At 40.5% G+C, this 14401-nt stretch overlaps 1 protein-coding gene across 6 annotated transcripts in view; it reads right to left on the reverse strand.

Moving 5' to 3' along the window:
- grik5 (glutamate receptor, ionotropic, kainate 5) overlaps positions 1-14401 on the reverse strand; it is a 192843-nt gene that overhangs the window by 79458 nt on the left and 98984 nt on the right. The window lies entirely within an intron of this gene.

A 14401-nucleotide genomic window follows, 5' to 3' on the forward strand; every position in this document is an offset into this window, starting at 1 on the left:
GATAAATGGTCATTGACTTATGGACAATTAGTTGCTAAGTTCAAAGGCGTTTTGCTTGATGGTGGCCATGTTTTTCAACCAATCTTGATCAAATTTTACACATATGTACTTGTCAGTCCCCGAAAGGTGTGTACCCCATTTTGTGGTGATTCAACTAAACACCCTAAAGTTGCAGTGGGTGTTTTACAGATTGTGCACCGAGCTGTGAGGAATTTCAAGTCAGTCTGATTTATGGGGCGTAGTAACAGCACCACAATGTGGTGTGTTTGTTAGGAAAAACAATTCACCCTTTTGTGTGCAATGGCTCAGGAGTAGAAGAATTAGCTTAATCATACATTTTGGAGTTAAACCAAAAATTTCTGGAAAACATTCCTCTCAAATCACACAAAACTTCCTAATCTTCTTAGTATAACGCATGCCAGTACGTGCAGCTGTTGGAAAACCTCACTCCCTAACACCTTAAGCGTTGTGCTGGACATCGAGTTGACAGTCTGGGCTTTTAGCTCGACGGCTAGCGCTCATAACTCTCATTCTGCAGACCTTGCTTTGAGCCCAGGGCAGAACGTGGGGGTTGGGTGAACCATAAGGTTTACATGAGCATTTAAATCAGGGGTGCCAAACTCATTTTCATTGAGGACCACATCACAGTGTAACTGTCAAGTATATGAATATAAATATGAATATAAATAACCTCATGTTATTATTGAATATAAATATGAATATAAATAACCTCATGTTATTATTGGACAATTACCCATGCATTTGATTATTCTATTTTTACTAACAAATTGGTGGATAACTTGCTTTTAAATGGTAATGGTTTAATTTATCCTGAACATGTATACTGTAGAAGTTACACTGCAATACATCACATAGTACAATTCACAGTTGTGCATGTCCAAAAAGAAGTAGGAAGACGCAAAGCTTATTTAATCCTACCTCGCTTTCCGTTTCACATCAGTTATATTACATTTGTTCACTTCCTGTATTCCACATGTAATCTTTGCCAATTTTCAATACATAGGAAAATGATAAGGCAGTATAACAATGTGGTAAAATAGGGGTCGAGGTTTATAATGACTGGAAATACATTATATAAAAGTCATAATATATTATAATAAATAAATAAATAATAATGACTGATTACAGGGTTAATAGTTGACAGAAACATAGTTGGATGATGAGTGAGTAGAGACAATATGCTCAAAAAGAAATGAAGAGTTGGTAGTCAGTGCAAGACTGGTTAGACATAGCATTGTATGTAATCAGTGGTTCAGGACTCTTCTTCCTTGCATGTTGTCATCATCAACTGCTCGTACTGTTTCTTGAAATCACTCATTTTAATGCAATATCGGAGTTCTTTACGCAATCCGTTCCATAACTTGATTCCACATACTGCTGTGCTGAAGGTTTTTAGAAGTGTTTTAAGTTTAATTTTTCCCTACGGTCATATTTCTCCTCTCTTGTTGGGACGAATTGTATTAAGTTTTTGGCTAGCTTTTTGAAAGTTTAAGATCTGCAAATATTAATAAATGTAATTTTAGGAATACAGGGTTTGTACATTCTCTACAAGCAGCATTATGGATTATCCTAACTGACCTTTTTTGTAGAGATTAGCGAGTGAAGTGTACCTTTATAGTTATTTCCGCATATCGCCACACAATAAGTTAGATATGGTCATACCAGAGAACAATGGAGCGTATGGAGTGATTTTTGGTTTAATCAGTATTGAGGTATTTCTTGCCACTTTATGTTGTATATTTTTAATGTGAGATTTCCACCTCATATTTTCATCTATTAAGACCCCCAGAAATTTACTTTTGTTCACCCTGTCAGTGTCCACGCTTTCAATTTGTATTTGTGCTTAAGTATCCTTTTTGGTATCACCAAGCTTTGCCCCCCTAAGCTGGGAAGTCAAGACTTCCCTCTACCCGGCCACTTCGACCAGCTCCTCCCGGCGGATCTCGAGGTTTTCCCAGGCCAGCTGAGAAAGACAGTCTCTACAACAAGTCCTGGGTCTTCCCCGAGGCCTCCAGATGTGCCCTCCAGGGAGGCGTCTGGGAGGCATCCTGACCAGATGCCAAGACCACCTCATCTGGCTCCTCTCAATGCGGAGGAGCAGCGGTTCTACTCAGAGTTTCTCCCGGATGACAGTGCTTCTCACCTTATCACTAAGGGAGAGCCCAGCCACCCTACGGAGAAAACTCATTTCGTCCGCTTGTACCCACAACCTTGTCTTTTCGCTCACTACCCAAAGCTCATGACTGTCGGTGAGGGTAGGAATGTAGATCAACTGGTAAATTGAGAGCTTTGTCTTTCAGCTCAGCTCCCTCTTCAACGCATGCAGAGTTTGCATAAACCTCATTGACAGCTCGTGCTTTTGGATCGTCTGCGAGCGCTGCTCAACCCTCACCTGTGGACCCTGGTTTACTCCTCTGTCATGTGCAGGGGCAGACCAGTCAGGTTACAATTATATAAAGAGACAAAACACCCACAAACCTACCAATATAATGCCACTCAATGACACGACATGCTATTTAGGGTGAGTAGTTTTATTGAATTTGCATTGTATTTATGATACAGTGGTCATCTTCTGTTTGCGCCCGTATGACAGTTAGTAATGTTAACTTAATACTTCAAACATTGCATGTACAGTTAATAAAGGTTTTATGATGGTGATAGTGGGACCCTGGGACAGATGGCTTAACTTTACATTTGAACAACTTTACATTTGCCTTCCTTAACTATAATGACACATCCTGTTATGTTATGTCCTGTTATGTCATAAAACATCACCCAGCTCATTTCCCAGACTACATTGCATTTTACTTTTAGCCGTATTGTACATTTCCTCCATGAGCTATTCCCTCTATGGCTGTCATCACATTTTTCCTCCATGCCATCATCACTGTTATCCTTCTGTGGTGACATCACAAAAAAGAACCATAAAAACAAAGGACAAGCAAAAGTATCTAACGCTAATACCAACATTGTCAGCTTGTTGTTGGCATTCATTTTCATCCTCTGATCCCTTGCCCTTCCTAATCCCGCCATCACTGCTTGTCTCTTCAACATGACCTTTCCGCATCCATAAAAAAAATGTTCCTTTCTTATTTTTATCCCTTTTGTCTAACTTTGCTGCTGATTTTTAGCCCCTTCCCCATCTCCCAATCTTCCCTCGCTCCTTCTCGACGTTTCTCGAGGCTTTCCGGGAGTCATCCCAGACTTGAAGGTGAGCGGGAACATTTGGAGCAGATGTGATTTATTCATTTGATGTGAGATCTACCTGGAAGCTGGTATACGCGCAGCATGCCATTGAATTACATTTTAGAAGATGTTTACTTGAGTGCAGGAAGCTAAAATGTCATCTTAGCTCAGCCGGATAGAATAAATCACCATATCGTGCAAGTGCAAACAGATTCAAATAGATGGTGGACACAATAACAACATGAACGGCAATGCTGAATATACAATTCAATGAAAATGCAATGAAATCTGAGCAGGATCTGCCAACGTTGCTCTAATCTGATATTGCATCATCCAAAGCAGCAGCTGAAGAAAAAAATCCAACAATTTGAAATGATAAAATGTTGAAGTGAAACCTCTTATACCACAAGACTAACAAAACTCCAGAGAGCATTAAAAGATAGTTATTTTAACATTTAATACCATCCTCTTTTCATCTTCCTTTTAATGTGCACGAGGAGATGCAAAAGCAACACAAATGCTAACTGTTGAATAGCAAAGACGAATGCTTTCTTTTCTTTTGCTATTTGAAGGCAACATGACGTGCTCCATCGCCCCTCGGAATGAATCACGACGGTTTCATAACACGGAAAAAAAGGATTCCAAAGCAAACTGCCCTGAAGTGTATTTTGAATTTTATAATAATATGATTGCATTCATGATAGACTGACTAAGCAGCCGTCGTTAGAAATAAATACAATTGAACTACATTAAAAATGTAGCTAGATATGTATGTTGATATGTGTGATATGATATGTATCTCAAATATGGAAACTGGATGGCAAAATCCAGTGTCTTCAACAGTGGTAAAGGGCTGTAGTCCGGTCATCCATCGTTCATTGTGATGTTAATGTTTCAGGTGGCTGATTAAGTGTGATGTGTTGAAGCTCAATGTTTTTTCCCTCATCACAGAATGTTTGCAGAACATTTGGTGCCAGTGGTACGCAACATGTCTCTGAAACAGTGAAGAAATCCCACTCAATTGACGACGTGTTTGTTTACAAGTGAATTTGCCCACGTCACAGACAAAAAAAGGAGAACTTAATTTGCTCATAACCCACCCACAGTACGGGTCATTGGTGCCCTGATATTTACTGTGCATCCTGAGAAAAAAATATCTAAATTAAAAATGTTTATATTTAAATCAACATATCCTATAATAGGGATGTCAGATAATATAGGCCCACCGATATTATAAGCCCAACATTAGCATATAAATGTGATATCGGTAGATATCGGTATCAAGTTTTTTCCCTATAATGAAAACCAATTTAAAAAAATGCTGTATAGATGGACATTTTAATGTTCCCATGCCCAGGACGTTTGTTCACATACAGTGCAAGCCCACCTCATTTGAACTTTCCACAGGCTCTAACGTTCGTGTCCGCTCTGACCGTGCCAAAGTCCGCTAGCTGCCCATATTAGCATCTGGGACGCTAGCTGTTAGCCATGTTTCAGTGAAGCCAATAAGCTGCACTCCCTGAAGGGCTAGACTTTCTTTGTCAGCTCGTCGATCTTGTTAGGTAGTGAATTCACGTTTCCCATGATAATAGAAGGTACCGAAAGCTTGAATCTCTACTTCATTGCTAGCCGCTTAGCTTTCATCTTAGCCCCCGGCTCTGCTGCCTCGATACGGCTGCTTTCGATGCAGGACCTCGCTCTCATGGCATGGAAAAATGCGCTTGAATAAACAAGTCTCGACGTAGATGAGTCAATAGCCATAGGATAGAATATATTACTTAAAAGATAATAATAGTGTACCCCGCCTGTCGCCCGAAGTCAGCTGGGATAGACTCCAGCATGCCCCCGCGACCCTAAAGAGGAGAAACGGTTTAGAGAATGGATGGGTGGATGATAATAGTAGGAGAACAAACAGAGCTGCTTGAAAGGCAGCCACTGTGGGGGCACCGGTAAAAAAAAAGAAACAATTATCTATGTTACACATCGGTATCAGTATCGGTTGATATCCGAATTGGAAATTGAGAGTTGGACAATATCGATATATAGGATAAAAAAATCAATATCGGACATCCCTAACTATATACTATCCAAATAATGTGCAAAGGAGAAACTACGAACTTCTTTCAAGTAGTATTGTATTAACAACACACACTTTTCCTCTGCATTGCTCTTGCGACCGAGCTGCATGCAAGGTTTTCCTGTGTGCACACAGAAAATAACTCGCATCCCAATTTTCTTCCTACGGGCTTTGCGGGCTGTCTGCGGGTTTGAAAATCTGTGCAGGAAATGTGCGTATCTCTTGCGATTGTCCCCATTTTTGCAAGTAGCCAGCACGTACATCGGGATGTAACTCCCCCTTAAGGCTAATTAATGAAATAATAAATTAGAAGATGAATCTTCCTACTAAGACATCATAGACGATTCTTTCAACTTTGTGGGAACAGTGTGGGGAAGGCCCTTTTCTGTTCCCACTGCACAAACCAATGTCCATTAAGGCACACTTGTGGTATGGAAGAGCCCCAATCAAACACCTTTGGGTTGAAGTAGACCTGTTAGTTCTCTTAATTCATGTATCCTACCAAGACATTTTGGATAACTCTGTGCGTCCAACTTGGTGGAGTTGGGTGAGGAAGAGCCCCACTCAAACACCTTTGGACGAACGTATCCCCTTAATTCTGTAAATCATTTTTTTAAAGAAGACAATTTGGACAATGCTATGCTACCAACTTTGTGGGAATCATTTAGGGGTGGCCCTTTTCTGCTCCCAGTGCACAAAGCAAGGTCCACAAAGGCACACTTGGAGGGGCATGGTGAAAAAGCACCCCAATCAAACACCTTTGGTTGAACTCAAGCGTTTGATTCTCTTAATTATTTTGCAAAGACATTTTGTACAATTCTATGCTTCCAAATTTGTGAGAACAGTGTAGGGAAGGGCCTTTTTTGTCCCCCGTGCACAAAGCAAGGACCATAAAGGCACACTTACAGGGGTTTGGTGCAGAGGAACCCCAATTAAACATCTTTGCGATGAACTAGAACAGAAACTGTGTGATAGCCAAGCCCTGATAACCTGTTGCTGTTATACAGCTTTCTTCCATTCTCACCTTCTGTAGGCACAATGGCCGAGTGTCCCAGTACTTTTGTCCTTATTTGTGTCCCTACTTTACTAAATGATCCCTTTTGCAGTCTTGGCAGGTGGTACAACCTCTAATATAAAAACACAATAGTACTTGTATAAATCACAGCGGTTGTACAAGACTGCAGATGTTAATGTAATCGTGTTCACACCTTCTCTTCACTGTCTGTTCCTTCCTCCCACCCACTTCCTGTTTACATCTTGCATCTTGCCGACCCATCGACCTCGCCGTCTCATCCTGCCTCACTTCTACATGGCTTTCTCTCCTCCTCAGTAAGGAGTAATCTCACTTACTCCAAAGAATGTCTAGTCGCTCACTCTCAGATGGTTTTTTTTTAAAGTTTTTTTGGTTAATGTTGAAATGTTTTTAGTTTATCAGTTTTTTTTGCTTATGCAATATAATGGTAGCTTTCATGTTGAACACAACCAGTAGTCATACTGTCTATGAATTGCACAAGTTTAAACATGTGATACACGTGTATAAAAAATAAAACCATTACCAATACCAATGCTGATGATGCAATACAGGAAATACAATTAATCGTAACTATTGAATCCCCCCCGCCCCCCTCGTATCAGCAGGGGGTACATATTTTAACCACAATTAGTACGGATGCTCTCCTCCAACTCGCTCACCCCTCGGCTTCTTTGGACAGTTGAAACATTTATTTGCATACAGAATATATAACATGCTCTTATTACGCCATGTTAGCAGAGAGGTGCAAGTGCCTGAGCGCAGTGTAAAGAGCGATGAGAGTGAGCTTGTGTCGCAGTGGATGTGGAATTTTTTTCTCCAGGGAGTGGGAGGGTGTGAGTCTTGTTACAGGATATTACACGACAGTATTACTTTCTGCTTTCTTTGCAGTTGTCTCAACCTCTCTTGCAACCCCCTACCACCACAAACGTGGCTACCACCGCAAAAGTCAGCCATGCGGAAAGGAAGGCTTTTTTTCTCTTTAGAACTGCCTCTCCTGAGGTTTCTACTGCTTTCTTTTTCTTAGGGAGAAAATGCTTTTGAGGGTCTTCTTAGAGAGTCCTTTGTGCTTATGTCGTGAGCCTCTAAAGCCCATTAGGACATCTGTGTAAAGCTATGTCCACAAGAATATGGATATTTTAAAATCACATATTTTTCTTTTCGTTTTGGCGTCTCGTCCACATGCAAACTTCACTTTTTGTTCTTAAAAACTCAGCTTTTGGAAAACTCAGGCCAGAGTGGAGATTTTCCACTCTGGCTTCAGCATTCACATTCACATACCTGCATTGTGTACAGGTAAAACAGAGCTTTTTGTCTCGTGTCATAAGAAGTGACATCATCGTTTTTAAACCCTATTTACCAGCAGAACATGATGCGACTGCTTTGTTTGGTTAATTTCTTTAACATTAAAGGCATATGCATGCACGTTATAGAACGCACGGGCGAGTAAAATCATGTGTGATGTTTCCTGGGCTGCATTTTAAAGATAATGTATATCTCACAATATTGATGAATAGAGCCGTTATAATGCTAAGACATTTTTTTTAAACACCACTCGTATGAATGGAGATTTGTTTTAACACTGGAGTGGGGGAAATATGCGTGTTTGGAAAGATCAGTGTGCACATAACCTAAGATGTTGGCCCATGCCGGCTCATTTATTTCACTTGAAATAGTCTTCCTTTTGGAGATTAGGCATCAGCATTTTGATGTTTTTTGCTGGACCTCGACAGTTCTGTCTGCCAACTAATGCAGTTTTTTTTTTTTTTTTTACAAAAAAAACACATTAAAAGCTTCCAAAAGCTGTTATGCCAATGTGCGAATAAAGCAGTCATGATTTTCCTTGAGTTTCTTTTAATAGAGGATATAGTGGATGGAAACTGTTTGGAAAAGGCAAGAAGGCACGTGTTTGAAGTCAAACAAACACATGAAGTCAGACATACCGAAATGGAAATAGGGATGGTCAGGATCACAGTAGGGGATGGAACCTACCCCAGGTGCTATCCCACCTTCACTGCATGAAAGACAGCTATGTGTAGCACTACACTACCAACAGCTAATGTAACCTATAGGGCAGGAGTGTCCGAACTCTCCACCGAGGGCTGCATACTGTAAAAGGGCTAAATAAAACTTTGTATACAGTGCATTTAAAGATAAAGCTTTGTTTCATTATTAGTTATTTGTATCAAGGTTTCATCTTCTTCTGTTTACATTTTGCCTTTTTGCTCGATTTTTTCCATTTTTGCTGGGGGGGGGTTGTTTAATTTTATGTCTACAATGTGATGCGAGCCAATAAAAAACAAGCTGTGGGCTGTGAATGGACGCACTTTGGACACCACTGCTGTGGGGACTTTGATGTCACCTTTTTCTGGTGTCCAAAAGGTACAGATATGTTCCCAAGTATCTAAGATAAAGTGCCAGTGTCGGGTGGTGTACAGGAGGAAACGAGGAGTAATCATCAGCTTCCGACCAGATTATAGGACAATGTGACTACTTCCTGGCAGAAATTTGGTCGTCCTGTACAGCAGGGACTTCGTTTTTTAACATTAACAATGATTTGTAGTGCATGACAAAAGTGGAGACGAAAACATAGCTCTCTGAGCACACGGTCATTTCTTAAGTATATTGCACAACACAGCAGCAACAGAACCAATGTTGTAAAAGCAGTAAGTTCATTGTAAACAGTACGGCAAGTGCCACGCGCATGAGTTTCACACAAATAGCTGAGTAGTGCAACCAACATTTTAAAGCGCATGAAGAGGTAGATAAAGCTGCTGGACGCTGACCACTGCCATCTTGTGGAGTTAACAAAAAAAAATCTACATCGGGAGGTTGCCCACAGCCACAGCTGTTGATGACAAGGCTTTTTGACCCAGCGCTATTTAGTCACACGCCCCTTACCTGCAGCTTGTGTCTCCATGAAGGATGCTGATTGGTCCAGTCAATTTAAAGATGAGTAAAATGGCTGCTAGTTGTTTTGGACAGAAACCAGGCTGTTATGACAAGCTAACAGCAAGGCCCATGCGGATATCTGCTTCTTCTAATCGAGAGCATTGATACTGGTAAGGAGTGGTGGTAGACAGGTTGCATGGACTTATAACAGCATCAACTGGTGTGAAAGAGCATTTATCTTATTTGAAGGGTCAACTGACTAAGCATGTTGATTCACAAAAAGAGAAATTGTTGAAGAAGTTGCAAGAGATCGCGGGAAAGCAAGAAGATACTTTAGTACAAATATTACTGAAACTTGACAAGCTTGAGAGGCTGGAACATATAGAGGAGAAGGTAAAGGTGTTGAATCCCATGCAACAAAACATGGGCTCCATGCAACACAACATGGGCTCCTAATGCAGAAGGTCCAGGACTTGATGGCTGAAGTTCGAAGTCTGAGAGTGGAGAACAAAGAATTACAGGAAAGTAATGCAGCACTCAGAGCCACTCTCAAAAAAGTGAACTGAAATTTTCATTTTCTTTGCTGCTTATCCTCTTTAGGGTCTCGGGCGTATGCTGGAGCCTATCCCAGCTGACTTCGGGCGAGAGGCGGGGTACACCCTGGTCTAGTCGCCAGCCAATAGCAGGGCACATATAGACAAACAACCATTCACATTCATACCTATGGACAATTTAGAGTCACCAATTAACCTAACATGCATGTTTTTGGAATGTGGGAGGAAACCGAAGCACCTGGAGAAAACCCACGCACGCACGGGGAGAACATCCAAACTCCACCCAGAAATGCCCAACGGAGATTCGAACCCAGGTCTTCCCGATGCTAACCACTAGACCACCGTGCAGCTAAATTACTAACTTGCTACCCAAAAATGTTATACAATATACTGTATCTCTATGAGTGAGGAGAAATATGATCTTAGGGAAAAACTAAATTTGAAAGTTATATGCGAGAATGACGCTAAAAACACACGGCATTCCAGTATGTGGAATTAAATTATGGAACGAATCGAGCAAGGAACTCAAACAATGCACAGAGATGTGTGAATTTAAAAAACAATCCAAGCATTTGAGGTTTGGTAAATACAAGGCACAAGAGTCTTGGACTTGCTTTATTATGCTTGTCTCTATTATTATTTATTAATTTATTATACTGATTATTATATTCATTGTTTTGTTATGCTTGTTTCTATTCATTATTATTTTTCTACTGATTATTATATTGTGAAAAAATCGTAATAATTACTTCATCATATTGTTACATTACCTTATCATTATAATATGTATTAAAAATCACATATGGTATACAGAAAGTGAATAATATGTACTGCACAAGATGTGGAACGAATGGGAGGTAGGATTAAATAAGCTTTGCTTCTTCCTACTCCTTTTGGACATGTGGAACTGTGGATCGAATCATGTGATGTATTCCATTGTAACTGCATGCATGTTGAAATAAAATGAATTTGGACCTGCAACAGGACACATGTGATCATAGCGTTTGTCCTTTCATGCCCATAATGAACTGACCCTACACTGCCTTTCTGACACCTACACACACACACACACACACACACACACACACACAGACGACTCAGATAGCATTTGGTCCGTCTCTTGCTTCCTCTTTCTCTCTCTCGTTGTCATGCTTTGCTGCAGTGGCAACAGAGTGGAAGATGAGGTATAGTGGTGGGGTGGGGAGGTGGGGAGTGGTGGGGAGGGTTGCTGGAACAGGTAAATGACACAATGAGTCAGAAATCACTGGTCATGTGAAGTGAGGCTGCGGATGTTCTTTGTTTTGTGCGCCAGTGGTTCTGTCTATGAGTCCAATCAGATTACTGTGTCACTCGGGAATACATGGGGAAAAAACAGCCTGGAATGCGGATGACAATGACAACGATGATTTTGAGCTTGAAAATACGAAAAAAGGCTCTAAAAGAAGTTGATTTTGAAAGCCGCCAGGTTTACCTGTGTATGCAATTGTATTACAGCCAAAACCAAAATAGCTGACCGCAACATTGCGGTTGACTATAACTCCTCTCCGGCAAAGTGTACAACACCATTGCTGCGCCATGCAGGGACACATTACGTGCATACTGTATATGGATACTTCATAGCTAAAACAACAATGGCAAACCACAAAGTTGTTGTTGGATTTCTCCAGTAGAATGCACATTTGAATCACCGCTGCAGCACCCGAAAGAGAAGCATTACTAGCATACACATCACTGAATTTTAAACCTGCAAATATGTGACTACTTCATAACCAAAACAACAATGGCAGAGCAGATGTTGTTGACTTCCTTCAGTTACAGTAAGTGTCAATTCGCTACACAGCTACTGAGTTCAGCTAAGACAAATTAATTGCATATTTCACATTTTAAAGCTGCAGATATGCAAGTGCTTCATGACCAAAACAACAATGGCGGACCACAGCGTTGTTGTGTTTCTCCAGTAGTGTACATTTACAACAAAACTACTGGGCCCAGCAGAGACGCCTTACTTGCATACGCTGATTTTTAAACCTGTAGATAAGCAAGTACTTAACCGAAAACATACATAGCCAAAACAACAATGGCAGACAGACCACAGTGTTGTGTGTGCTTATACCACTTCCCCCAGCAAATCTGTGTACATACGTTTTACTACACAGCTAATGTTGTACACAGGATTACTTACACACTTCAGGTTTTACACAAGAGGATATGGATTCAAGATTCAAGTACCGGTATTTATCGTCATGTGAACAGTAAAGAAACCCGTTTCCCTGTTTAATGAAATTCTTACCACCATAAAAAAATAGTATAAGTAGTATAAATATAAGAATAGTAAAAAAATAGTGTGAAAATAGCTAAGACAAAAGTAAAATAAACCAAGATAAATATTAAGGCATAAAAATAGTATATACAATTGAAAGAACTGCGTGCTGTGCAAAAAGAGAGTATTTCAAGTATTCGGGTTGGTATTAAAGTGAGAGTACATCATAACCAAAACAACAATAGTGGAACACAACATTGTTGTTGTCATTTATGATTACAGTAAGGTTGTCGCTTGCAATATTGCAGTTTGATTATAGCTTCCACGCTATATTGCGTTTTTTCAGAAATTAAGAAATAAATGGTCGCAGTCATTATTTAAAAATTTGTGATCATTCATTTCAATCATTGTATTTACAGTCTCCCACATACTATATATAAAACACAGATCCCATATAAATAGAAATACCCATCTACAGGATAAAAGAGTAATACCTGTACTGTCTGGTGGAGTTATACAGTAGTTACACAATTTCACTCACATCTGCAGTCAATTTCACCTACAATTTTCAGTGATTCATAATCACACTGTGACTACGTTTTCGGAGATGTTAATTGTGTTGGTTAATGTGGATGTGTACTACATTACCCAGAAGGCTTAGCGCTCAAGGGGAAACAGGAAGTATACCTACAGTTTAAGATAGGAGCAAGTAACGGTGATGTGCTAATAAAAGATTTCACAGATATTACTGTACACCGCTGTTCCTGATTTGTTGAAAAAAAAGAAACAACCATAACATTAATTAACTTTGAATTTTAATTATGATGGTTTCAGCGGACCAGTGAGTGTGTATTTGTGCACTACTTGCGCACAAAGTATTGCAGACCGCCTCTGCAATACTTTGCCAAGCTTTCTCTCTTTTTTTATGACTGTGGCGGTGTTTCTTTTTATTTGCTCTTTTACGTCCTGATAAGCCTCTATGAGGATTTCCGCTTCCATCGGGAGAAAGTACTCCGCTCTCATTTCCATGATGAATCAGTGACTCTGTTATCAATAGCGGGGTCTATTTAAGGAAGGATTGCTTTCACCTGGCTTGATTAATCCGTATCTGCTCATCCTGGCTTGGGCTTTGTGCAACCAATTAAGCCCAGATGCTCTTGTTTTGGATTCAGCTCAGTCATCTATCCTGGATGTCTGAATCCTACTTTGGTGCGACTGGTACCTAGTCATAGGCAGCAGTAATGATACAAAACAGTGAGACATTACCTTACATTACATTACCGTAACACTGCATGAAGTCATGAAGTCAGCCATGACATGTCTGACATGATAGAATGGAAAAAGTTCTCCAATTCAAGATTCAAGAGATTCAAGATTCAAGAGAGTTTTATTGTCATGTGCATGGTAAAACAGCAGTTATACCATGCAATGAAAATCTTATTCTGTTCATTCTCCCAAGGAAAAGAAAGAAAAACACAAGAAAGAATAAGAACATAAGAAACATAAACACATATACATAAATACCAAGAAATTAAGCAACAACAACAGAAGAGACATTAATGCAAGTAAATAATACAAATAAATAAATAAATAAATAAGTGCTATGAGTGTGTGTTGCGTGTGGCGTGTCTGAGTGCTTCATTGAGAAGCCTGATGGCCTGTGGGTAAAAGCTGTTTGCCAGCCTTGTGGTCCTGGACTTCAAACTCCTGTAGCGTCTGCCTGATGGCAGGAGTGTGAATAATGAGTGTTGTGGATGTGTGCTGTCCTTGATGAGGTTGTGTGTTCTGCGTAGGACTCTAGATGTATAAATGTCTTGCAGTGAGGGGAGGGCTGCCCCAACAATGTTCTGTGAGGTCTTGATCACCCGCTGGAGTGCCTTCCTATCACGTGTTGTACAGTTACCGTACCAAACAGTGATGGAGGCGGTAAGGACACTTTCGATGGTGCATCTGTAGAAGCAACTCAGGATTGTGGTGGACATGCCAAATTTCCTCAGTCTTCTCAGGAAGTACAGTCTCCTTTGGGACTTCTTCAGAATTTGTTGGGTGTTGTGAGACCAGGTGAGGTCCTCGCTGATGTGTGTGCCAAGGAACTTGAAGGTTTTCACCCTCTCCACCTCAGTCTCACCAATAAACAGGGGTCTATGTGGCTCCTTTTCCCTTGTTCTTGGGTCGATGATCATCTCTTTAGTCTTATCTGTATTGAGAAGGAGATTGTTATCACGACACCAAGCTATGAGGTCCGCCACCTCTCTTCTGTATGATGTTTCAACACCACCAGTGATCAGTCCGATGACTGTAGTGTCATCCGCAAATTTAATGATGCTGGTGTTGTTCTGGGAGGCCACGCAATCGTAGGTGAAGAGCGTGTAGAGGAGTGG

This window comes from Dunckerocampus dactyliophorus, chromosome 7, assembly GCF_027744805.1.
Source record: "Dunckerocampus dactyliophorus isolate RoL2022-P2 chromosome 7, RoL_Ddac_1.1, whole genome shotgun sequence".
NCBI lineage: Eukaryota > Metazoa > Chordata > Actinopteri > Syngnathiformes > Syngnathidae > Dunckerocampus > Dunckerocampus dactyliophorus.